Here is a 26,816-nt window from a genome sequence, read left to right on the forward strand (position 1 = left end):
ACTTCAGTAACGATGAAGAGGATCAGTATGGCCAACATCAAGCAACTCACCCTCAAGTACCAGCTGCGATGTTGCCTATATCAATGATATCGAACCTCCAAAGTATGTTGGAAGATTACAATCGACGATTCCCACCATCTCCACAGGTTACCGCTGTCCCATCGGTGTTGAACCCAGTTACGGAGCCGGCACTGGCTCCTCCACAACCGGCGCCGCCTGTTACTGTTCACAGGAGTACATCAGTTCGAGTTCACACAACCATTTATCCAGATGATGATGATGACGAGAATCCTCCAGAGCGTGAGGATGGAGAAGTTTCTGATGTGGATGAGGATGGTGAAGAACATTTAGCGGAGTGGGATGACTATCGTGCTCAGACACCATCCCCTTCTCAGGTGCCGCCAGGGGATTCTCCTCCAGTGGATATTGCAGGCTTCCACCAATTAATGGACAGGGCGGCGCAACGGTTCAAATTACCACGAGCCCACAGAGAGGAAGATTGCTTCCTATATGATTTCAAGAACCAACCATTAAAACAGATACACACAGTCCCGATTATAGACTTCATCTGGACTGAAGGGGTCAAATTAATGAAAACGCCTAACTCTTTACCAGCACAACTGCCGAGGTTGGAAAAGAAATATAAGGCGCCGGTGGGATCTACAGCATGCCTTACAGGTCAACCTAAGCCCGATTCTGTCGTCACGCAGGCAGCTCAAAGAGGTTCGAAGAATCCAGCGTCTACAATCACCGCTCCTCCAGACCGAGAGGGCCGTCGCCTAGATGCTATTGGGCGTAAATTTTCCTCCATGTCCTCTACAACGGTTCGAGTAGCTAACGCTATGGCTATCTTAGGTCGTTATGACCGTCAGGCTTGGGCTGATATGTCCGCCTATGTGGCGTTACTCCCGGATGCTTCCAAGGCAGAAGCACAGAAAATTCTGCAAGAAGGAGAAAGAACTGCAGAGGAACTCATTGATTGTGCAGTGGATGTGGCCTGCACTGGTTTTCGCCAACTCGCTGGAGCGGCCGTCCTGCGTCGACAAGGTTGGTTACGCTCAACTTCGTTTCGACAGGAAGTTCAGACAAGAATCCTGGATATGCCATATGACGGTGAGTCATTATTTGGAGCGCATATTGATGAAGCGCTACAATCCATAAAAAAGGACACGGACACTGCACGTGCTTTGGGTACCCTTCAATTTAAGAAGCAGCCCTTTCGGGGTGCTCGAGAACGTGGCACTACATCCACTTTTCGTGGAGGAAGCAGTCAATATCGGTCCTTTAACCAAGGTAACCAACGTTTCACCGGTAACCGTCAACAGTCTTCCCGTCAGCAACCTGCCAGAAATTACAGAGGAAAGTCCACTTTCAGGGGACAATCCAACAAACGTCAATGACTTGTCTGTCGAACGGAGAATTGGAGGTCAAATCTCTCTGTTTGGTTCTCAATGGTCCTCCATTACTACGGACTGTTGGGTACTCGACATTGTGAAAAGAGGCCATGCATTGGAATTTGTCGAGGTACCTCCTCCAACGCCACCTTCCGGACCACCACCTCCGCACCTCAAGGAACTATTTCATCAAGTTCGCCTTCTCATTCAAAAAGGTGCGGCGGAAGTAGTACCAAAGTCTCAGAGAGGGAAGGGGTTTTATTCCCGTTTTTTCCTTATCGTCAAGAAGAACGGAGAATGGAGACCCATATTGGACTTGAGAGCACTCAATCACTATCTCAAGGATCAGACCTTCCGTATGCTAACGCTTACAGAAATCTTGCGTTTACTCTCTGTCGGAGATTTCATGACGACCATCGATCTCCGAGACGCCTACTTCCATGTCCCAATACTCGCAGGTCATCGAAAGTTCCTGCGCTTCAAGGTGGGGCACCTTCATTTCCAATTCAAGGTCCTTCCATTTGGCCTCCGGTCGGCCCCCCGAGTCTTTACAAAAATGTTGGCTCCGGTCATGGCCTTTCTTCGTCTCCAAGGCATCCAGATATTCCCATATCTCGACGACTGCCTCCTGAAATCGCAATCCCGCTCACAACTCCAACACCATACTTCCATTTGTCAGACAGTATTCCGTTCCTTGGGTCTGTCCATCAATCTGGAGAAATCTCAATTGCAGCCAACAACTTGCAAGGATTTCCTAGGAGCAACGCTGGACACCAAACTAGCAAAGGCGTTTGTCTCCCGGGAACGTCAGCAAAGGATTCTCCGATTAGTTTCGCTACTTCTGGCAAAGAGGTGCGCTTCAGTCCGTTTGTTGAAGTCCTTTCTAGGGATGGCTTCATCGTGCATCGCTCTTGTCCCTCATTGCCGACTACGAGCGCGACCTATCCAACAGGCTCTGGACAAACAGTGGCGTCAAGTCACCGGTTCCTTCAACGATCAGGTTACCATCACCGTCCCCATGAAGAAAGCGCTCAGATGGTGGGCACAACCACATCAGCTAGCGGCAGGCACGTCCTTTCTGTTCAACACCCCGGATCTAACTTTAACGACGGATGCATCCCTGGAGGGTTGGGGAGCTCACCTCCAAGACCTTTCCGTCAAGGGGAAATGGACTGTGCATCAAAAGACCTGGCACATCAACAAATTGGAGCTCATGGCTATCTTTTTGGCCCTGAAATCATTTCAACCAGTGCTGCAAGGGGGGTCGGTTCTCATACAGACGGACAACACAACCTGCATGCATTACATAAACAAGCAGGGCGGAACAAAGTCTCCGGTGTTATCCCGCCTGGCAGAGGCGATTTGGGACTGGTCCATCAATCATCAGATCACAATCACCGCAGTTCATCTTCCGGGGTTGTCCAACCAGGGGTGTGGAATTTAATAAAATATCTAGTTGTCCATGGGACAAGTAGCTTCATAAATCTGCTTGTCCTTTAACAAAACCCACTTGTCCCTTTAGTGCCATATAGTGCACCGTCAAATAATGGCAGCAGTCTCGTCATAAAAGAGCTTTGGCAATTGCCACTCTGGTTATGTCAGGCTCATAGTATAGACGGATTTGAATACTAGCAAATCCCTTATTTTGCATCCTTTCTTCAAGTCTACATGCTGGGTTTGGAGGTAGCAGTAAGCAATATTTACAGGGTTAGAATGCTCTTTCGAGTCTATGCAAACCTACTAACGCGCATATTTTGAGGGCTTTCATCAGCTCCCTTTAATCCTTTCCAATACTGAGAAGGGTTGGAAATGTACTCCTGACAGTAGTAACATTTCTTTGAGGGCTAGGAAAAATGTGGTTCGAAGAAAAGTAAACATGTAAACATTCACATTTTCGCAGTGGCAAAACTACACATTCATAGCTCATGTGAAAGTGCAATTCACAAATATTTCCTAGAGTATGATTTCCTGGCCTACTTAAGGAAATTCATGTGAATTCATGAAAGATGTAAATCTGCATTAATGCAAGGACATCCATCATTGTGCACTTTTGTGGCTTTCTTTAACAATTGAGCTTTAACCAAGAACTTTTGTTTTAATTAAAATGCTATCTCTATCAGCTGACTTCACTGTGTGTAACAGCATTCTGCTCTTTTACAAGAAGCATATCTGCACAAAAAGTAGTTTACATCAGTTCCAGGAACTACTGTGGCAATGTGGGCTTTTTGAGAACAAAAACAGTTGGCTGTCTAGGAAGAACGTGCTGGCAAACAGCACCACGCTCACCTGATAATCCGAGATAGAGTAAGGAGCATAGTGCAGGCCAAGTGCGTGAGCAGAAAATTAAAATACACCCTACTTTGAACCAAAGTTCTTATGCTACCAAGCAAGTGAAGAAAGCCATTGCAACCCTCTCTAGAAAAGCTCTCGTCTTTCCCATCCAAGCATCTACCCATTCATCTTTTCATTCGCCCACTGATATCTACCATTTTACCTTTACATTGTCATCCATTCATTCTTACATCCAATAGCCTTTCACCATTGTTATTCCATCCAACCATCCGCCCACCCATATCTAAACCTACCCAACCATCTCCAAACCTATACATCCATCTATTGCAGCCATTCACCCATCCTTTTTCTCACCCATCCACCACCCTTTCACTCCTTCCATCCACCCTCCTTTTTATTCATCCATCCATTTATCCATCCTTCCACCCACCCATCCATCCATCCTTCCACTCATCCATCCATCCTTCCACTCATCCATCTTTTCTCTCACAAATCCATCCACCCTATAACCCATGCATCCACTCTTTCCTTCATCACATCAGTCGTCCATCCACCATACCTGTCACTCATCCATCCTTGAACCTATCCTTTCACTCATTCATTCATTCATCCATCCATCTAGCCAGACACACTTACACTCACTCATCCAACCACCCTTTCACCCACACATCCATCCATCCATCCTTTCACTCAATCACCTGCTCTTTCACATTACTTATCAGCCTTTGTCTGCTGAGTTGTAGACCGAAGAGGCACATTAAGGGCTGCACCCCCACTGTAGCTGCTACAATGGGGGGGTTCGTGACACCCTTCTCCAACCCTATCCTTCCATCTCCAAATCTATCCATCAAACTCATCCATTCCTCTTTCCTTTCATTCATCCCTCCCTCCATCCTTTCACTCATCCCTCCCTCCATCCTTTCACTCATCCCTCCCTCCATCCTTTCACTCATACATCAACGCTTTAACGCCATCATCCTCTTTTTAACTCAGATACCCATCCACAGTTGCACTCATCTTCCATCCATTCTTTCACTCATCCATCCATCCTTTCACCCCATCCATCCTCCTTTCAAGTCTTATATCCAGCTTCTCTTTCAGCCATCCCACCATCAATCTGTCCTTTTGCTCATGCATCCACCCTTTCAACCCCCTCCATCTACCCTTTCACTCATCAGCCTTTTCACTCCACTATCCACCCATCAATCTATCCATCCATTTATCCGCTTATCCCTCCAGCAACCTTTCCACCGAGCCACCTACTTATCCATCCATCCACTCACCTATCCTCCACCCGCCCACCTATCCACTTATCCTCCATCCACCCACTTATCCATCTATCCACACACCTATCCACCTATCCTCCATCCACCCACCTATCCACCATCCACCCACCTATCATCCACCCACCTATCATCCATCCATCCACCCACCCATCCATCTTCTTTCTTTCAGCCGTCAATCCACCATTTCATACAGCCATCCATCCTTTCACTCATCCATCCTCGTTCACCCCATCCATTCATTTACCCATGCGTTAATCCTTCTATCCTTTCACTCACCCATTCTTACATCAATCCTTGCATCAATCCATCCACCCTTTAACCCACTCACCCACCCTTTCACATTAATTAGCCTTTGTCTGTGAACCTGCAGATGAAAGACGCCTATCAAGAACCTCACAGCTGCAGTAGCTGCTACAACTGTGTGTTTACGGTGCACCCTGGAGAAGGTAAAAAGTGAGACGAAGTGCACGTACAGAAATAGGTGTGGGCCTGAGGCCTGCATGAAAGCCCCATGGGGAAAGTAAGGAGATGTAATGTACGCATAAGATATGAGAGGCCAAGAGAAGGGGGTCAGGGCTGTCAGAGATGGCGGCGGAGGGGGGTTAGCAGGTATAGGCACCGGGTAAAACATAAGGTGTATAGGAAATACAAAGGGGAGGGGGGGCACGAGCTTCATGAGAAGGGAAAACAAGGTGCTTTACAGTAGTTCCTGGAGGTGAGGATGTGGAGGAATCTTGGGGCCGTAAGAGGCCCAAGGGTGAAGCACAGAATGAAAGGCAGGGATCACAAGTTCAAGTCAGAGCGGGGGCCAAGAGGCAGAAAAGGCAGTCTCTTACATGCCAGTGCTGCGGGTGTTCTGGAGCTGCAGAAGCTCGATGTTTGTCTCAGGCACAAAGTAAATGAAAGGACCAGGAGGGGGCCCACAAGCCACACGTGAGCCTGATACTGCTGTGGATGTACATGCTGGGGTCGGAGGTAGCTGCAACTTTGACCTTCGCCCCATCATGTTCTTCTGCTCAGGGGAAAGTGAAAGTGCAACCCCCAGCTTTTGCATTCGTTCTTTCAGTGCTAATAAACTTCTCTGAGCGACTTATTAACTGGATGTGAACAACAGAGTTCAACAGCTGTGTATCAAATTACTTTAGGACTTTCTACTTGTCCTTCGGACAAAACAGAAATTAAAACCTCTTGCCCCTGTAGAAAATCTAGATGTCTCGGGCGTCGGGAGATATGAATTCCCCACCCCTGCCAACCTTCTGGCGGATTCCCTAAGCAGATCCAGATCATCCAACCACGAGTGGGAACTCCACCAGCCAACACTCGATATGGTCTTTCGTCGTTGGGGATTCCCGGAAATCGACCTCTTTGCAGCTCCAGAGAACCGCAAATGCCCCGCTTACGCAAGCTGGCATCCCCACAAAGGATCCCAAGGCAATGCCCTTTTGATGGATTGGTCGAATCTCTTCGCCTACGCCTTTCCTCCGATCCCTCTAGTGCCACGAGTACTTTGGAAGATTCGGAGAGAACCCTGCCACATCCTTCTGATTGCTCCCAGGTGGCCACGACAGGCGTGGTTCTCGGAGCTGCTACTCCTGTCTCAATGCAAACCCATTCTTCTTCATCCTCGAATGGATCTTCTTTCCATAAACAGGGGTCAAATCTACCATCCAGACCCCTCTTCTCTGAGCTTATCAGCCTGGAACCTGAACACTGTGAATTTGCACATCTAACCATCCCTCAGGAGTGTCGTAACATCCTTGCTCAGGCCAGGGCTCCATCAACTATAAAGACCTATAAGTTGAAATGGAAACGCTTTTGCCACTGGTGTGCAGACGCCGGAGTACATCCTTTGCGTGCCACGCCCGCTGAGCTCCTTCCTTTCTTTTTCCAACTGGCTCAGTCGGGTTTGTCACATGCTACTTTAAGAGTTTTTCTGGCGGCAATATCACGCTTCCGCCATGATGGCTCCGCCTCCCTATGTTCATCCAGGTTAATACGTCAATTTTTCAAGGGACTTCTTCGGACTTTTCCACCAGTTCGGCGTCCCCCTCCCGAGTGGCGCCTCAACATTGTCCTATCACAATTAATGACTGCACCTTTTGAGCCAATCCATAAAGCAGACCTCAAGTATGTCACCTGGAAGGTCGCGCTTTTACTTGCTTTGACGTCTTCACGTCGAGTGAGTGATATGCATGCATTCACGATCAAACCACCATTTCTACAGTTTAAACCGGATTCTGTGCTTTTACGCACTAACCCTACTTTTCTTCCAAAAGTGCCTTCAGACTTCCATATTAATGAGCCTGTTATACTGAAGTCTTTCTTTGCCAACCCGCAATCTCCTGCGGAACAACGCTTGCACTCTTTGGACATTAGAAGATGTTTAAAATTTTACATCAGCAGAACTGCCCAGTTCCGAAAGTCGGATCAGCTCTTTGTGGCCTTTGGCCGCTTTCAAAAAGTGCGGCCATTCACCAAACCTACGGTAGCCCGCTGGGTGGCTTCGGCGATTGCTTTCTGCCATCAGAAAGCGGGAAAGCCTTTACAGACTGCAGTACGGGCCCACTCTACCAGATCTATGGCCTCTTCGACTGCACTCTTTGCCGGAGTTCCATTGCATCAGATTTGCAGAGCAGCCACGTGGTCCAGCAGGCACACGTTCACAAAGCACTACAATCTGGGTGCCATGGCTGAAGGAGATACCGCAGTGGGACAAGCTGTGCTCCGTAATCTTTTTCAATAAGGTGAGCCTCTATTCTACCCTCCTCCTACTAGTTTCCAGTTTTATGCATGTCTTCTCTATATACACATATAGTTGTACAACTTCTATGACATGGGTCATTACACCCGTTGATTCCAACCTTTTGTTTATACATTGCATTCTGGAAACTTTGTGTTGGGATACGGACTGCTAACTATTCTATATTCAAGCATGTGAATCTATGAAAGACACCCCAATACTGGAGAAGAACAATTGTTACTTACCTGTAAACAGGTGGTTCTCCAGTATTGGTGTCTTTCATAGATTCACATGCGACCCTCCCATCCTCCCCTCAGAGGCTCTCTTCTCCTCATAGACTCTGTGGTCACTCTTGTGCTACGAAAATCTGAGGGCTTGAGCTCTGAGGAGAAGGTTCTAGAGGGCTGCTGGCGCCTGATTGGCTGCAGTTTGGACTAACATAATGACAAGGATAGGCTGCATTGCAACTGTTATATTCCCATGCATTCCTATGGAGAACTTTTTGGTTAGGTACCCTATGCTTCTTGTATGCATTTTTGGGTTTTTCCTTACTATGTTTATATATATTTATTATATATTATTATATATTTAGTATTTATTGCTATTTTATTTACCGTGGGACTCCCACTCCGACGACGGGGAATATTCAAGCATGTGAATCTATGAAAGACACCAATACTGGAGAACCACCTGTTTACAGGTAAGTAACAATTGTTCTTCTATGTGGAAGAGAAATATCGTTGATGCTTACCGAAGGGTTTGCCTGGAGGTTGCATAGACTGGTAGAGTTATGACCACAATGCACAGAGAGGGGCAAAACAGCTTACTCTTATTGCAAATCTCTTTTAAGGACCCCTGCAACTGTTCTCTCAACTGTGACCATCTCTATCTCACGGCTTCCAATCTTAAATCACATAAATTGTTAGGTTTAAGAGGCATACATTAGCGCTGTAGCTGAGTGTCAAGTGTGCTCTAACTGGAGATTGAGGATGTGTGGTACTATTTTTAAAGTGTGTTCCCCAAGAGAATGGATATCTCTGAACTTGGCCATCCTTCGTTTTTTTCATTTAGAAGTGGCTATGGTTTGAGCTCTGAAGCTTAGTGATCTGGGGAGAATCTCTGTGAAGAAATGTAAATACATTTTGGAAGACTAGCTTGAAATGTAGGATTGACTCTCTTGTGCTCAGTGTTTCAGGTTCCTGGAGTTTAATATGCATTCTGATTCTAGTTTAATGTTGATTTTTACCAAACTGTGTCACTGACTTTCTATTGCACTCCGTGTATGCCTGCTCACCGTCTACTGCCATTCTTCAAGACTTTAAGTGTGCAACCTGTTATTTCTGTACAGATAATGCATCTTTGTACTAATACTATTAAAATATTAAAAAGTGTATACACCTGGCTCCCTAAAATGCCAAACTTGCACTGCGAAAACCCTGTGCTGACTGTAGGTCTATGGAAAGGACAGTGGATAGTGCATCATGAAAGCCAGCCTACTTGGGCACCGCACCAGTGGATAAAAGTTAACCTCCTCAAGTTACATATATTGAGGGGGAAAACTGAAACCATGCTGCTCTGTCCTTCTGAGAAGATCACAGGTCATCATTCAACCCATCAATTTATGTGTTGGTCATTCATTTCACTGAACAAGCTAAAAGTATTGGGGTCCCCTAAATGACAGGTTTAGAATTTGTGCACTGGCCCATGTGGTAAGTGGTATAGTTTTCTATTGCTACAGTAGTGCAAATAATCCACTTTAATTCCATGCTCTCAGTGAGCTCTTGTGGTGTGGATCTTAGTAATTGATAAGCTGGACAATACCAACGTGGTGAGACATGAACGAAACATTTGTTGAATAAACTAAAAGTGGCACAAAATGCTGCAGGGCATCTGGGAGTGTTTGAAAAAGCAAGGCCATGTATCTGCCCTAAGACGAGCCAAACACTAACGTATAGTGGTGGATAGGGTTCAATTTTAAGAGATCGTCTATATTGATATATCCACCATAGGTCTCTGTGCACAGTACTAGAAGAGAAAATATTCCCCGCGGAAAATAGGGCCCTTGTGTCACCTGGCAGGGGTTTCTGTGCAAGCCTTTCTGCCAGACATCTTCGGAGGGCATAAGGCACTTTAATGTAGGGGTGAAATCAAGTACCAAACCCAACTTCTGTAAGACCATAACTGCGATCAAGAAGTTGAGTACATTGCATTTTCCTGTATAGATGAGATTAGTGCCAAAAGGTGCCTGGGAATGAAGTGCACACCATGAAACTCTTTTCACGTATTCAGGGTCATTGTTTTTTAAATTAAGAAAAGCTGAGTGGTGCAGTGGTCTTGTTGAACCTTATTGGTTGATCTGCTGTGGATCCCTCTTGCTCCATTGGATGCCTAGAAGCAGGGCATCCTTAATTAAGTGCTATTGAAGTTTCTTGATACATACTAGGAGAAAGTGTCGTTTGAGTCAGTAGGGGGGAAGCAGTGGCAAAGTGTGGGTTGCCAGAACCCGGGGAAAGGCAGGCATGTTTTTAAACAACTGTGCCCCTATTTAAAACGTTGCACCCCCAAGAATGCCCCTTAGAATTTTGTGCCCGGGGCAAGTGCCCCTGTGGCCCCTCCCACACTACACCACTAGGGGGCAGGCCTAAGTGGATAGACTGACAGAAATTCAGTGGGGCATGCAGTTTGTTGACTCCGTATGCATATTTTGGCTTCTGCCTATTAATTTTGCCACCAAATATTGCTCCCATTATGTATGTAGCAACTACTCCCTTCCGAACAGCCCTCTCATTTTCCATGGTGGTAAGCTGTACAATCTCAGGCAGCTGCGATAACTCGAATCATTGCCTCCGTCACCCTAAATATGAATTCAGTCAACTTGTTGATCAGGCAAAGCAGCGAATGGCACGGCCTTAAATTAAATAGGAATAATTTTATGTTCATTAAACAAAGTCCTGCTTTGCAGAAGCAGACTAGATTCTGAGTGTGACTTACCCTCGGAGGCGTGCAGCAAAGAACAGGAATGATGAGCAGTGTTTTGAATAGGTCCAGTGTTAGGACACTTGATGTGAAGGGTGACACGTCAGGGCAGGCGGCCAAGTCCCTGGAGACAGATGTTCCATGAAATGTTGCCCCGGATTAATTCGGTGGAACTGCATTAGGTAGCGGAGCAAACGAAGCAGTGTCTAGGCTGCCTTTTTGGGTGGGGTTAATAACTGGTGGATTTATTGCAAAAGGGACGCCGATATGTAAGTCTCATCTGTATGTAAACTGTGCAGGTTGGGGCTTTAATTGCAGTCATTTGAAGGGCCAGGAGAGTGGTTGCTTCTATTGTAACGAGTAATTTATTTTTTGTACAATGGTTATTGTTTCTTTTAATGGTGTAATTAGCAGTTTTCTTTTTAAAGGGTGTACAGGGCACAGAGGTGTCTTCAGTCATAAAAAACGTTCTGTGGTTCACTAAGGACCTTGAAGGGAAGCTGGTCCTTCTCTGGTGGAGCGCCATAGGCTCACCAGAGTTATGTGATGCTGCACTCTGCTCACAGAGGGCAGACTGGCCTCTCTCTGTTCCTCGCTTTTCCATCCCCACAGAAGTCAGATCCCTCCCCTCGCGAGATCTAAAACACTTTGGGGCAGATTTACTACTTCTGGCGCATCTCTGCTAATCAGCAGGGATGCGCCAGAAGAGTTGCAATGCATCTGCCCACCCGTGCGCCACCACTGATGCGCCGCATGTACAATGCGGCGCACCGTGGCGCACGGATGGGCAGATGCGTGTCGCATCTCCCGTCGGAAAGGCAGCGCATTGCTGGAGTTGCATAGCAAGTACGACGCAGCTCCAGCAAGGCTCGGGGGTGCCCTATCACTACCATGCTGCGTCAATCCTTACGCCTTATTCAAGCAGGAGCAAGGTTTTGACGCAGCATGGCCTTAAAAGTGACTGAGGGAAATCTTGTAGATTTCACTCAACTACTTTTAGGAGGCGTTCCTGCGCCGGAACGCCCACCCCACTCATCCCACCCCCACCTCCTGCGCCGTAACGCCTACATGTGGCGCAGGGCTTTACAATGTGAGGCATCTCCCAGATGCGTCATGTTGAATATACCCGGCTGCATGGCGCTGGCTTTGCGGCGCTGCTGCGTCTCAAAAAGTGACGCAACGGCGGTGTAAAAGAGGCGCAAGGGGCTTGTCAATCTACCCCTTCCTTCTAAAAAGCTAAATTAGGCGCTGTACACAAGCCACCAAAAATGTTGAATAGGACAGCGAAGACGTGAACGGATTAGGAACCTGGCAAAAAAATTCTGAGCAGCCTTTTTTTTGAGGTTTTATGTTTTCTTTTTAATAATTTACAGAAGAGATGCCGGTCATCCAATGAGAACCGTCGGTGCTCGTCTAAAACCCACGGTTCTCTCCCAGTCAGTCAGTTCAGTGGCGTTTAATGTGGCGAAACGTATATGTGATGCATATGTTCAAGCCCTTCGTTTCATTTACCGTCCAGAAATCAACACAAAGAAAGCGATTTATTTTTTTGATTGCATAACACGATTTTATTTAACCTTTGTTATGTAACTTTAGGGGGTGGCATGACTACTTGCCTATCTATCGCTTTCCAAGGTTTCCGCGCGTGTCGCCGGTTTTCAGTGATTTATTTCCATGTTCGGTCGCCGTCGGAGTCTGGAGAGCTGTGAAGAGGCAGGGATGGCTGGCGTCTGCAGCTGGGGGATGGGCGACGCCGCACCAGAAGGTGGCAGTAGTGCAGCGCGGTTGGAAGCCCTGCTTTCCTTCCCCCTCCCCTGGCAATAAGTCATGTAAGGTTGCTGTGCTGGTTTCCTGGACGGGCTTTCAGAGAGCTGCAGCTTGCAGGAAAGCGCTTATGGCAGAGTCCCGGTAATCCTATCCGAGCCGCACAGTAATTTGAGCACTGTATCCCTCATACAAGTTGCAGAGTGCTAGCAGGAAAAATAGCAACCACTCACGATCACGCGCGCCTGGGTTTTTGACAAGACAATATTACTGGGAAACACCCAGTAATATTGTCTTTTATTTTGGCTCCAGGATCCAAGCAAAGATTCATGCTTGCCAGTCGTCATGCTGGTGGAGCAGGCAAGCTGCCTCGGTGTATTTTCGGCCGAAACAGGCGTAGCGCGCAGTGTTGCGGCAGGTGCAGTGGCACCAGGCTCAGATGCATGGAGCTAACTGAACCTTAATGATTGCTGTATTTTACTACCAATCCAGCGGTCAGTGTGCGGTGCCGAGCACCGGAAACCACCGACCGGCTCAAATTAAGTAAGCACTGCGCCCATTTTCCTTGCTTGCCCTAGGGCCGATGGCATCCTTGCTATTCAATACACTGGCTGGATAGTGAGGATGTGGTGTCACAGGTTCACAAGGGGTGCAATTTGACATTGTCCGTCCCTGGTCAAAAGACAATGTTTACCACAAATGAGAAAGTGTGCCTTGGAAGCCCGCACTGTTAGATTACTCCATTGATCTGGGCAAGAAAAAACGGTGGGCCCCTGTTAGAAACAACTTTGAATTTTATTCCCCAAGTCCTGCCAATTCCTGCTCTGATACCAAACAATATTGAATTATACATAAAAAATGTAAATACGGATAAGTGAGCTTGAGAGAAAGTTAACTTTCCCAAGCCTCTTGGGAGGTGGGAATTTGGAGTAATTGCCCATGCCTTAAAGCGTCTCTGGATTTGGGGAACATGGATAAGTGGTGGGTCAAATATAATACTCTGTATTCAAAATGGCATAATACATTCAAAACTTGGGTGACCGCTAGTAGCAGGTGTTTTTGTCTCTTATTGTATTGTAATTGCATTTATATAGCACTTACTACTCCTGAAGAGGCGTCTAAGCACTTTTTCGGCAAGTATAACGCTACTCCGGAACCCATAAAGGATTAGTGATGAATTAGTATAGTGAAATATTAAAGTAATTTGAGTGGTGGATATGTTAGTCAGTTATTTTGATTGAGAAGCATAGCTGAGGAGAAAAAGGTTTGTACTTATATGGCACTTGCTACACCGGATGAGGTGTTGAAGTTCTTTTTTGGCGAGTAGCATTCTACTCTGGAGCAATAAAGGAATAGTGGTGAATTAGTATTGTGAAATATGAAATTAATTTGAGAGGTGGACATGTTAGTCTGTTATTTGGATATAAAAAGATAGTGGAGGGATAGAAGAGGGAAGGAGTTGGACTTTTTATTTGTTTTGGAGGCCATAGCAGTAGGAGGAGGCTTGGGAAGAGTAAAAGGGGGGTGGGGGGCCAAGAGTCAGAGGGAAGGGTTTAAAAAGGCTTGTTTTAGGGATTTGGAATAGTAAAAGTGATATGAGATGATGCAAGGAGGGGTAGAGTGGGGAAGAGTTTAGAATGGGTTATTTTGCAGATCATAGTAGTGGTATGAGGTTTGGGATGAATGAGAGAGCAGAGGTAGAGGATATATCTTACATGAGACCAGCAAGGTCTTGAATTAAGAGGTTGCCTTACTTTAGTTTAGTTGGAGTCAGCTATGCCAAATATGCAGTGCACTGCAAAGTATCACCTTATGGATTTTCTGCAACTGGAATTTCTTCTTAGGGAAAAAAAACTTTGAGTAACAGTGTAACTTAAGTTTTTCCCAGCGAGCAGAATGGACTGCATCTATCCATTTGCAGGCATTAATGGAAGGGCCCTACAATAGTTTACATTTTGCTTTTAGAATTCACTTAATGTCCATCTGGTGTATTCATCCATGTTTGTCTGACGTTTACAGTCTGATATATTTTTCATTCCAATTTCGGTCAAATGGATCTTGAGGTTTTACAATCAAATTTCACTGCTTGCTGTTTGCGCAGTATATTTATTTTGTTAATTTGTTCATTTAGACAAGCAAATAGTTGTTTTTAAATCATTTATTTAAATGTGGCACTGGTCTCTGGGCTGAAGGGAGTGCACGGACTAATGCCCAGTAAGCATAATATAAAAACTGGACTCTACTGAAATCCGACAGGATGGTTAAGTGAGTTCATGCCTCATTGCCACTGACCTATTTGGTGATCTGGAGGTTACAAGTCTGAATCCCATAAAGGCCAACAGAGTGTTCCAATTTTCAGAGATTGGCGAAACGGGTACCGTTACAAGTATGACTTTGTTTTTATATCGCAGAGAAACCACAAAAGTGCTCTAGGAAGTACTATATAAAAATTGATTATTGGTAGTATTGTTCACTTTTTTTTATATGCCCCCATGAAGAAATGGATTGTAGCTTCTTTTCAGAGAGCACTAAACAGAGGATTTGTTTTTCAAAGGTACCCTACTACATACATGGGTGTAAGCTGTGATCTGTGACTAAACTAGAGGGCAGCACCAGGGTGTTGGGGCGGGGTGGAGAAGGAAATGTTATTGTTAGTGTATCATTAAGTAATAAATATGTACATTTAGACCATGAGGACTTGTGCCCAGATATGGAATGGACCTTGAGACATAGGATTATGAAGGAGATTTACACTGATCTAATAGACGTTATCAGGGTGTAATCTGAACATTACTAACAGTAATGATAAACAAGCATGTCATTCTACTAACAAGGGCTCCTTCTCTGACTTGATGCATCACTAAGGTGTTGCAGCATCCCAGTTGTGTTCTCAATCTTGTGCTGTGTTAACTGTGGCGTTAAGCCACACCAGTCTCTCCCATGGGAAACTGGTTGTTATTTACTTTAGGCTCATTACATATTCAGATTGGCATATGTGATCAAAATTAACAGTTTTTGAAAAAGTTACCACTTTAGGAATACTTCAACTACCTTCCAATTTTGGGTAACTTCGGTTAAGTAGATAGTTTGTGGCCTATGGTGTCGATTGACTTCCAGTTCCAAATGTTACACGCTACAAAATATTTTTGAAGATTAATTATTTAGCGGAAAAACCTTTGCAGATTCTGCACCACCCTTTTGATTTCAACATACATATATATACACCTCAGTAAGTATTGTTTTGTGCATGCTGTGACGCTGGTATTAGTATTACTGAATATGGGTTATATCCGGTATTACTGAATATAGGTTATATCCAGTATTGCATGTTTGCTCTGGGTTCAAGATTTGCCTGCTCTGTCCTCTAGTTGCAAAACAATTGATTCACACTACTATTGCCCAGTTTTCACTGCATTCCAAATCTTAGTCTGCTAGTCCATCACATCTAGCCTGTGGGATCATCTTTGACCTAAGTGCCAACTTTACCTAGTGCTATAAAAAATGGGGTTGGACCCTCATAAAGTGCCATCGTAGGCTGGGCCACACGCAACACTGTATACCAATAAAGCACCTATCCTGCTGTTGTTTTTTTATCTTGTCTGATGCAGTACATCTTAATCTATTGTATAGACCAAACAAAGTCCATCATATACTTAAGTATACGTTGGTTAAAGTATTTTATCAGGCAAAATAAAAAAAACATCAGCAGGATAGGGACTTTTTGGTCTACAGTTTTTCTGGTGCATCATTGACCCACAGCAGTACTATTGTACATCATGTTTACAACTAGCCCAACGGAATATATGAGTATATGGGGGTTATCGATGCTTGCTTCTTGATGCCTAGAGTCCACTTCAGTGTGTAAAGAGATAGTGGTCCCCACTCTAGATTATGGAATGTTGTGAAGGGGGCAGATATTACATTTCAGAACTCTGTTGAGGCAAAAGTTTAGTGTGAATATTGGAAAACAACTTTTCTACCAGTCCATGCGGTCAGCTTGCTCTCTTAGCAAAGAGATGACAAGGGATATTTTAGAGGAAGTCCTCATGGTTCGGGAGTGTGTGTGGCTACAAAAAGCCCTGGTGATCAACAAGTTGTGGGTGTCAGATTGGCATGTTCAGGTACACCTGTGTCTGCAGAGTTGGTGTTGTAGGCATACAAGCCGTCTCCACAAGTCATGCGCAGAACTTTGATTTGAGCATATATCGCTCACTGTACTCTGGGAATTCCTCCAGTGTATTCCATTATATATTATAGTATGAGTTTACCGCTGTTGTTCTTACTTGATCACTTTGTTCGGGCTATATGTTTTTTATCACTAGCGCCTTGTGGTCAACCTCGCTTTTGAGCACTTTTGCATTGTTTGAATTGATAACAGCCTATGTCTTACATTGATCTTTGAAAAATATAATATTTTTTCTTTTATATGTCCTCTTCTCATAATTTTTTTAAATAAATTTATTTTTAAGAACGATTTTTTTGTATCTATCTTCGGTTGCCAAATTTAGCATACTTAATACTTGGTCGGACCTTGTTGTTTTAAATATATTATGACCTGCCCGGCTGTAGTCTACAGTTTGCCCATTTTGTTTTTCACATAATCTTTTTAGTGCTGTAGAATGCCTATGCTGTCCTACAGAGGCCCACTTAGAGGACAGTCTCCTAATGTCATCCTGAAAGTGAAAACCTTAAGCAGGAAGCCCTTAAACGAGGGTGTGGGTGAAAGGCGTACAACCGTTAGCCAGGCTGAGAGGGTGTAAAATGTTATTATGCAGTATTGTGAGGTCAGAGCGAGATGATATATTGTCGTGCTCCCATCCTGAATTCAGAAAACTGTTGGCCGGACAGTACTGATAGTGTAACTTTTTTTTTTAGGTTAAAAAGTCTTTATTCCAAGAAGCTTGAGACAGTAATGATAACATGTACATGGACAGGAACAAGAATAAGAGAACAGACAAGATTCTACAATGATTGTAGACGACAGAGAAACAGACCAGAAAGTTATGTCAGGCCACTCTGCGCCTTATATTCCTCTCCTTCGCCTTCTCCCTCCACTGAGTCGGTGCCCACCTCTTCGTAGTCTTTCTCCAGAGCTTCTGAAAACTCTCCTTCCTCCATACCCTCCCCAATGTACCAATGAACGAAGGCGCGCTTGGCATACATGATGTCAAACTTGTGATTGAGACGGGCCCAGGCCTCTGCAATGGCTGTGATGTTGCTGAACATGCAGACTGCTCTCTGTACTCTGGCATGGTCCCCACCAGGAACAGCTGTTTGGGGCTGGTATTTAATACCAACCTTAAAACCAGTCGGACACCAATACACAAACTGGATGGTTCGCTTTGTTTTGATGGCCGCATTTTCTGCATTGACATCCTTAAGCACAATGTCGCCCCGGTACAACATGCAGCAAGCCATGTATTTGCCATGGCGGGGATCGCACTTGACCATTTGGTTGGATGGCTCAAAGCATTCATTGGTGATGTCCGACACAGAGAGCTGCTCATGGTAGGCCTTCTCGGCCGAGATGAAGGGCGAGTAGGTCACCAGGGGGAAGTGGATGCGGGGATACGGCACCAAATTGGTCTGGAACTCTGTCATGTCCACATTGAGAGCACCATCAAATCGCAGAGAGGCTGTGATGGAGGAGACAATCTGGCCAATAAGCCGGTTAAGGTTAGTGTATGTTGGGCGCTCTATGTCCAGGTTCCGGCGACAAATGTCATAGATGGCCTCTTTGTCGACCATGAATGCACAGTCCGTGTGCTCCAGGGTGGTGTGGGTAGTAAGGATGGAGTTGTAGGGCTCCACAACAGCAGTAGATACTTGGAGAGCAGGGTAGATTGCAAACTCTAGTTTGGACTGCTTGCCTTAGTCAACAGAAAGTCGTTCCATGAGCAGGGATGTGAATCCAGACCCAGTGCCACCTCCAAACCTGTGGAAGATATGGAAGGACTGCAGGAAGCCCTGCAGTCCAGTACACTGGTCAGCCAGTTTCCGGATGCGCTCCAGCACTAGGTCAGTGATCTCTTTCCCAACTGTGTAATGGCCACGGGCATAGTTATTGGCAGGATCCTCCTTTCCAATAATGAGCTGCTGTGGGTGGAAGAGCTGCCTGTAGGTCCCATTCCTCACCTCATCTATCACTGCTGGTTCCAACTCCACAAATACTGCCATGGGAACGTGATTTCTTGCACTCGTCTAACTGAAGAAGGTGTTGAAGGAGTCATCGCCACCACCGATGGTCTTGTCACTGGGCATGGTACCATCAGGCTGGATGCCATGCTCCAGGCAGTAGAGCTCCCAGCATCCATTGCAACTCTGCACACCGGCCTGGCTCACGTGGATGGAAATACACTCACGCATGGTCGTAGGGTATGGGGCTGCTGGTCGCGGGGTTCAGAGGGAGCTGGAGCTGATTTCAGGGGCGGAGGGTGTGCTTGGTCCACTCCCTCCGGGGATGTAGTGGACTACAGACGCACTACGGGTCTCTGCCAACATGTAAAAAATACATGTAAAAAATAATCAAAAAGAACCAGTCACGCACAAATTATTGACACGTTCCTTTTTGCTAGAAATTAAATCTCTCTTTATTCTCACTGGCCTCTACTGATGGTGGGTGCCTAAACTTACAAAACCAGATCTCAAGTTAATTGTTTAATGTGTCGTTTTATTAACTCTTCAGTCTCTTTGAACTTCTCCAGGCCTTCTGTTCAGACATTTCCAAAAGATAGGTAATTTTGCTAGGATTAAATTGCAAGTATCCATGAAAACTGACGTGTGCATTTGTTCTGGCAGTTGTTTTTTGCAAGATATTTGCAGCTATACAGTGCATATAATACCAAGGAATAGGGCAAAAGGTAGTTGTTAAAGTGCTGAGGTGGCACATTGAAGAGTTTGCAGTGTAGCACCAAGGCATCCTCCCACCTCCCCCTCTCGTTGTTATTTAATCCAATGACCTCTGGATCAAATGTATTGGATGAATATTTCTGAATTTATGAGCTGTAACGGAGACCACACACAAGCTAAGTTCCTACCGAGTTGCCCTGTGCCTTCGAGCTTCATTCGGCTATGTGTTTGACCCACGAGCTATGGTCAGTAAGCCGGAGTATCAAAGCAATTTTAGAGACTTTTTATGTAGGTCGCGGTAGTCTGGGTCTCTCAGCAGGAAATGTCTTAAACATTCTGTTATTGCATTTCAACTGGGAACCCATCCAGAGTGACCTTAATTCCGTTGGGCCTGCTTCGCATCCAACATTAAATCAAAAGGTCTTGCTGGAGAGAAAAACAATATTTTCCTTTGTAGATATTTGAGTGAGCTTAGGTAAGGTTAGCGGCGTTGGTTCTTGTGTGATTTATCCACTAGGTAGTTGGTCACACAACTCAAGTGAGGTTTTTGACTGCTATAGTAATAATTAATCTGTAAGAGTCTTAATAATCAGTTATACGACTTGTAAACATTGTTGGTTTACACTTAAAGGCAATGGGACAAAAACAGGGAGATTGGTATGGTGTTGTTTTATGTCTTATATTGCTTCCTGGGCCTCCCTCAGTCTTTATTGGTTTTATTTGTTCTAGTTAACATCTCTGGAAAATGATTTCTTTCTAAGCTGCCATGTATTTTCTAATTTCTTCTCTGTGGTGGTGAGTATTTTTGCTGCCTGTGTGTAGCCACGTTTTGGGGGCTGATGAGGAATGTGAATGCTAAATTACAGTTCCCTTTCTTAGGTGTTGCTGCACGTTTTTGACACAACAGGGTATGGGGTGACCTGATTTGGTAAAGATATAGCAACAGATGAGCTGACTATCTTAAGGGAAGTTTGTGGATGGACAATAGTATGTATACCTTGTAGGAGAGCTACAACAACGGCTTAAAGCAATACTGTTAATACTCTGTAACCCGGCAGGGGGGAGGAGAAAAGATAGGTAAAAGTTTGGCAGTTTGGACCAATCCAAACTTTGATCCTTTTAAGATTCATAACAAGTACTATTTACTTGGGTAATAACAGGTAGAAGTATCTAAAAAGTTTGTCTTTTAGATATGGGCATCAAAAACAAAGTGATGGATGGAATGCTTGAATTATCATCAGCCACTGGAAATCGCTCTGGCTGCATCCCAATGCATCGTTTTTTTCCTCACCATGCCACCTCAGTTTGGATCCAGCCATATGCAAATTAGTCTTGATTCTGCTCCAGTGGGAACAGTCTAACTCGAACTGCCAGGCCGGGTCCTCCCTGAAGCCGAACACACGCAACCAAGGAACGGTTTCTCCCTAATTAGAGCTCTTCATTAATTCAAGTATTCCATCCAACACCTTGTTTTTTTGTAGAAATTGATAAAAGCATCTTAGTAATATTTCTGTGTGCTGTTAGCCAAAGCATCCCTTTGGGGCAGCATAAATTAACAAATCATGTATGGATATTTTCCCTACCTGTAACAGGAGATACATAAAGCTTCTTGTGTGAATATGGAAATACATAGCTGTTTCATTGCCTTCAGTTTCTTTGCAAGTAGTTCAAAGTCTTTGATTGACTATGTTGTTATTTATTTGTATTTTAAGAATGCTGGCTCCTCTGTTTCATTTTGTGTTGTTTGCCTGTTAGCAGTGTTCTGTCTATGGTGTTTACAGGGTTGGCAAGAGGTCTTGTCTGTTTAACTAAATTGCTTTGGTAATGTTGCTAACTTGGGCTGCACCAAGCCACTGTTCATTTACCAGACCTTCTGCGTATGTGATGGACATGGAGAATGCCCAATCAAAGGAAGAAAACAGCAATAACAAAACAAAAAACTCAGTGCTCTGCTATCTAACATCCATGTAATTATTCCTTGACATGTTTTTTACCATCTTTATGACTCAGAGTTATGCCTCTTTAAAGTCACTGGTGAACACAGCCCTCATTAGACTATTTTCTCTGCCCAGTATAAGGATTAGGAGGGGGATGCTTCTGTCCTAGAAGATATCTGCTTGGGAGGAAGTCAGTGGTACAGATTTCATTGGACATACAGATAGGGTGACCAATTGGCATGGGTGCACATTCAGGACGGTGAGTATAAAAATTCAGGACAAAGGGTCAAAATTCAGGACAAAAATTCAGGACAGGAGGTCAAAATTAAGGACAAAGGGTTGTTTTACAGACACATCAGAGGAGGTCGCGGAATAGTATATAAGTAAGCCCATCCATATCCAAACATATTCAACCTTTTGCAAATCTATTCATCATGTATCCTTCCATCCATTATTCACTCATCCATCCCTCTATCCACCCTTTCACCCTATCCATCCATACACTTATCCATCCATCAATTTACCCTTTCACCCATCCAGCCATCCTTTCACTTACTCCTCCATTCATCCAGTCATTCATCCTTCCACCCTTTCAGTCATCCATCCATCCTCCATTTCTCTCTCACCATCGACCCTTTCACTTAGCCATCCTTTCATCCATCCATCCACCCACCCATTAATCTACTCATCCACTCATGAATCCATCCATTGACCCCATCATTCATCCATCTTTCCTCTCATCCAGCCAGCCACCCTTTCACTCCTTCACTCATGTATCCATCCTTTTGTACATCCACCCTCCCTTTCACTCACCCATTCTTACATCCACCCTTTTATTCACCCTTTCACTTACCAATCCATCAATCCATCCATTGTTTTACTCATTAATCCACCCAATCAAATGCCCATCATCCACACTTTCACTCGTCCATTTATTCTTTCACTTATCCACCCACTCTATTACCCTTCCATCTACCCTTCCACCCATATATCCATCTATTTACCTTTTCTCTCATCCATCCATCCTTCCACTCACTCATCCATCCATGCATCCTCTCTCATTATCCATTCAGCCTTTCATTCATCCATTCACCCTTTCACCTATCCATCCATCATACCTTCACTTACTCACTCGCCCACCTTTACCTATTAATTGTGAGCTGAGCCTTTGACTGCAAAGTTGCAGACCAAAGAGGTCCATCAAGATTTTCACCCTTTTTGTACTTCCCAAAGAAAGGGGTGGGGGTAGGTGTACCTGCACTTGGGCAATCTGAAAAAAAGGAAGTCATGCATTATGCACAGTGCCAGGCCATGGGGTGACTGTGACATGGTGTTGTTTCCAGGGCTTTCAGTGGAATAAAAAAACGGGGGGGGTCTCTCCTAAGGGGGTGTTCGATGTAATTAAGGGTGTGGCTTAAAATACCTAAGCTAAAAATCTGTGTTTAGTATAATGTGCCGTCCAACTGGTATTTTGCCTCTTCTGTCATTGTATCCAGATATACAACAAGAGAACTATTGGCTTTGTCCATGGTTGTTAGTTCCATAAAATAAAAAAGCAGAAACCATGGCTTAGTTGAATATAATATTGAAAATGCATCAGTTCTAAAATGATGTGTGAAAAAACTCTATCCCCTTCTTTTTACCTTGTTTCATCATCTTCCATCTGACAGAATGCCCTGCATTAGACTGAGGCTGGAAGGCCCACCACATTCTTTGCAGCCCAGACCGGCCCATTGTCATTCTGTATGTAGCAATCAGCCACAGACAGAATGACAATGGCCGGGGTGGGGCTGTTCTTGTGCTCCAAGGAGGAGTTCAAGCCAGCCCCATCAGGGAGCTGAGGCTTCTGGCAGGGAAACAGTGATGTTCCCCAATTACCAAAATTACGGACAAAAGGCGTCCGTAAAAAGGATCCTCATGGACAACGGACTTGAGGTCCAAAGTACAGAGGGTCCGTGAAATTTACGGACGGTTGGTCCCCCTACATGCAGAGCATGTCCTCTTTTGGCCATTTACGTTGTCAGGAGCCTCTTCCACCATAGCGGACATCTCGGGATGGAGGAGGCCTCCACGAGTGATGAAGATGTCAGCATGGAGGTCGCGTTAGCCTAGATATCGTGTTATCAGTCAACTTTTTTGGTTAGTTTATCCTCCAGTGAACCTCTGTACCGTATATATAAACATCAGGATCCTGGTGACGTTGCAGGGGTCACTGGGCGAGGATTTTATCTTGGTGGAGCTTCCTTTTAAATCAATGAAATTCAAGACCAGTCCTGAAATTGCATGAGCCAGACACAGGGAGATTAAGAGATTTGCCCAGGATCACAAGATGTTGAGCAGACGCTGAGACTCGAACCTGGCTCCCCAGTTCCAAAGTCGGCAACTCCGGCTTCTCTCCTTTTGTAATCTATGCAATTTGTTCTCTGAGGCCTTCCATTTGCTCAGATTTGGCTACTCTGGGCGAAAGGAAACCTGATTTTTTGCTGAACGAGTGGTCACTGTAGTGCCGGCAGAGATTTAAGCTGTGCAATTTACCACTGTTGCAGTGCTTACATCAGTGCCTCCTGCTTATGTCAACGCATAACCCTGAATTCGATTTGTTCTTGAATGCTGGACTGTTCTGAAGCGTTACACTTCTGTGCGTAGAATATCCCAGAAGAGTCACAGTAAACGAGATGTGCGCGTAGATCCGTCAAAATTGGTTTAATCTCATACCTCTTTACGAATATAACGATTACATTATTCCATTTTTATGTGGCGCACGCACATCGCTAGGGTGATCAGGCGTTCCAGATTTGCCAGGACGGTCCCAGTATTTCACCAGCTGTCCGGGCAGAGTTTGAGCGATTTAGCTCATTCCCGGTTTTTGGAGAGGGGTGACTAAAAAAACAGGGGGGGGGGCAGGCCCGGTTATAGAGGGTGGGCCCGGTTGGCCAGGCCCACCCAAACATGAGCCTGGCCCACCCAAACATGAACCTTGGCTTTCGCAGTGACGTCAGACTGACCCCTTCAGCTGTTTATCAGATCCGGCTGTGGCACAGTTTTAACAGAGCAGGTAAGAGAATGCGTGGCTATTGCTCCTTTTTTAAAAATCTGCGAATGCCCAGATAGATATATACTATGTGTATGCTTCGAGGGTGTGTGTATATTAGTTAATATTCTAAGTCTGTGAGGGCCCAGCAACACACATACTGTGTATGCTGTGTATATTTCATTTATATTGTTGTAAGTTATCATGACGGATGCAAGACACAACTACTCAAAAGCAATATTTTGTCTGTTCATAATTTTTAAATGCAGATAAACTGTATTTTATGTGGATATCTCAATGGGTTACTTGCAGTACAGAAGTTACAATCCTAAAATAGGACAGTGATCTATAAACTGACATCAAAGAGCTGCATACAAGCCTGAATGGTATATTTAGAACTTTTTTTGTGTGTTTCAATATAGTTGGAATTTCCCTACTCTTTCATTACTCTAATGTTGCTATAAAGAGTTTGTTTTGGCAGATATACATTTTAATCAGTAAAGCCAACCCCACAAATACTGGGGTATGCTTTCAGTCAAGTCAAGTCAAGAAGATTTATATAGCGCGCTACATACCCAGAGGGTCTCAAGGCGCTTGAGGAAGGGTGGGGAGTTACTTGTCAAATATCCACGTTTTGAGTTGCTTTCTGAATGCTAGGTGGTTCTGAGTAAGGCGAAGGTGAGTGGGAAGTGAGTTCCAGGTTTTAGCTGCCAGGTAGGAGAAGGATCTACCTCCCATGGTGGTTTTGTTGATGCGAGGTACAGTGGCAAGGGCTTGGTTGGAGGATCGTAGCTGGCGGGAGGGGGTGTAGAAGGAAAGTCGTGTGTTGAGGCATTCGGGTCCGATTTCGTAGAGTGCTTTGTGTGCGTGGGTTAGGAGCCGGAAAGTAATCCTCTTATTGACGGGGAGCCAGTGGAGGTTTTTCAGGTGACCAGAGATGTGTTCTTTACGCGGGATGTCTAATATGAGCCTGGCTGAGGCGTTCTGGATGCGTTGGAGTTTATTCTGGAGTTTTGCGGTGGTACCGGCGTAGAGGGTGTTTCCGTAGTCCAGTCGGCTCGTGACCAGAGCGTGGGTGACTGTTTTTCTAGTTTCGGTGGGGATCCAGCGAAATGTTTTTTTGAGCATGCGAAGGATGTTGAAGCAAGATGAAGAAACGGCGTTGACTTGTCTGTTCATCGAGAGTGAGGAATCCAGGATGACACCCACGTTCCGTGCGTGGTCCGTCGGAATGGGTGCTTTTCCGAGGGCCTCTGGCCACCAAGAGTCATCCCAGGCGGAGGGGGAGGTGCCTAGGATGAGGACTTCTGTTTTGTCTGAGTTCAGTTTCAGACGGCTGTGCTTCATCCATTCGGCTACTTCTTTCATTCCTTCATGCAGGTTGGTTTTGGCAGTGTTAGGGTCTCTGGTGAGTGATAGGATCAGTTGAGTGTCGTCGGCGTAGGAGATGATGTTGAGGTTGTGTTGGCGTGCGATGACCGCGAGGGGGCTCATGTATACGTTGAAGAGGGTGGGGCTGAGTGAGGTTCCTTGTGGTACGCCGCAGATGACTTCAGAGGCTTCTGACTTGAATGGTGGAAGGCGGACTCTCTGGGTTCTTCCGGTGAGGAACGAGGTGATCCATTCCAGTGCTTTTCCTTGGATTCCGACGTTTCTGAGGCGTTGTAAAAGGGTGCTATGACAGACCGTGTCAAAGGCTGCGGAGAGGTCGAGGAGGATGAGGGCGACTGTGTCTCCATTGTCCAATAGAGTTCGAATGTCATCAGTTGCTGCGATGAGGGCGGTTTCAGTGCTGTGCTTGGCTCGGAAGCCGGATTGTGAGTCGAGGGATTTGTTGGTTTTGAGGAATGCGGCGAGCTGGTTGTTGACCGCTTTCTCGATGACTTTGGCCGGGAATGGAAGGAGTGAGATAGGGCGGTAGTTTTTGAGTTCGGTGGGGTCAGCTGTGGGTTTCTTCAGGAGGGCGCTGAGTTCAGCATGTTTCCAGCTTTCCGGGAAGGTTGCGGAGTTGAGGGAGCAGTTGATGACGTCTCGGAGGTGCGGTGCAATAATGGAGTCTGCTTTGTTAAAGATGTGGTGAGGGCATGGGTCTGTGGGGGATCCTGAGTGGATAGAGTTCATCAGACGAATGGTGTCCTCAGTGGAGATTGGCTTACAGTCATTGAGGATGTTCAGGGGGGGTGGGGGTCCTGCAGGGGGTTGGGAGGGTTGGTCTTCGGGTCGGTTGTCGAAGCTGTTGTGGATGTCTGCAATTTTGTTGTGGAAGAATGAGGCTAGGGAGTCGCAGAGGGCTTGAGAGGGGGTGATGTCGTTGGAGTTGGCTGAAGGGTTGGTAAATTCCTTGACGATGTTGAATAATTCCTTGCTGTTGTGGGCGTTGTTATCTAGTCTGTCCTTGAAAGCGGCTTTCTTGGCATTCCGAATCAGTTGGTGGTGTATGCGGGTGGCGTTTTTGAAGGCGTCCTTGGTGCTGGTGGTTGGGTCTTTTTTCCAGGCCTTCTCAAGGGAGCGACAGAGTTTCTTGGATTTCTTAAGATTATCGTTGAA

At 45.4% G+C, this 26,816-nt stretch overlaps 1 protein-coding gene and 1 pseudogene across 1 annotated transcript in view; one reads left to right on the forward strand and one right to left on the reverse strand.

Annotated features, from left to right (window-relative positions):
* The window catches only part of CDKAL1 (CDKAL1 threonylcarbamoyladenosine tRNA methylthiotransferase), a 2,392,744-nt gene that overhangs the window by 1,369,832 nt on the left and 996,096 nt on the right, over positions 1–26,816 (forward strand). The gene's annotated exons all lie outside the window — the stretch shown is intronic.
* LOC147722618 (tubulin alpha-1 chain-like) lies at positions 17,454–18,861 on the reverse strand (annotated as a pseudogene).

This window comes from Lissotriton vulgaris, chromosome 4_1, assembly GCF_964263255.1.
Source record: "Lissotriton vulgaris chromosome 4_1, aLisVul1.2, whole genome shotgun sequence".
Classification (NCBI taxonomy): domain Eukaryota; kingdom Metazoa; phylum Chordata; class Amphibia; order Caudata; family Salamandridae; genus Lissotriton; species Lissotriton vulgaris.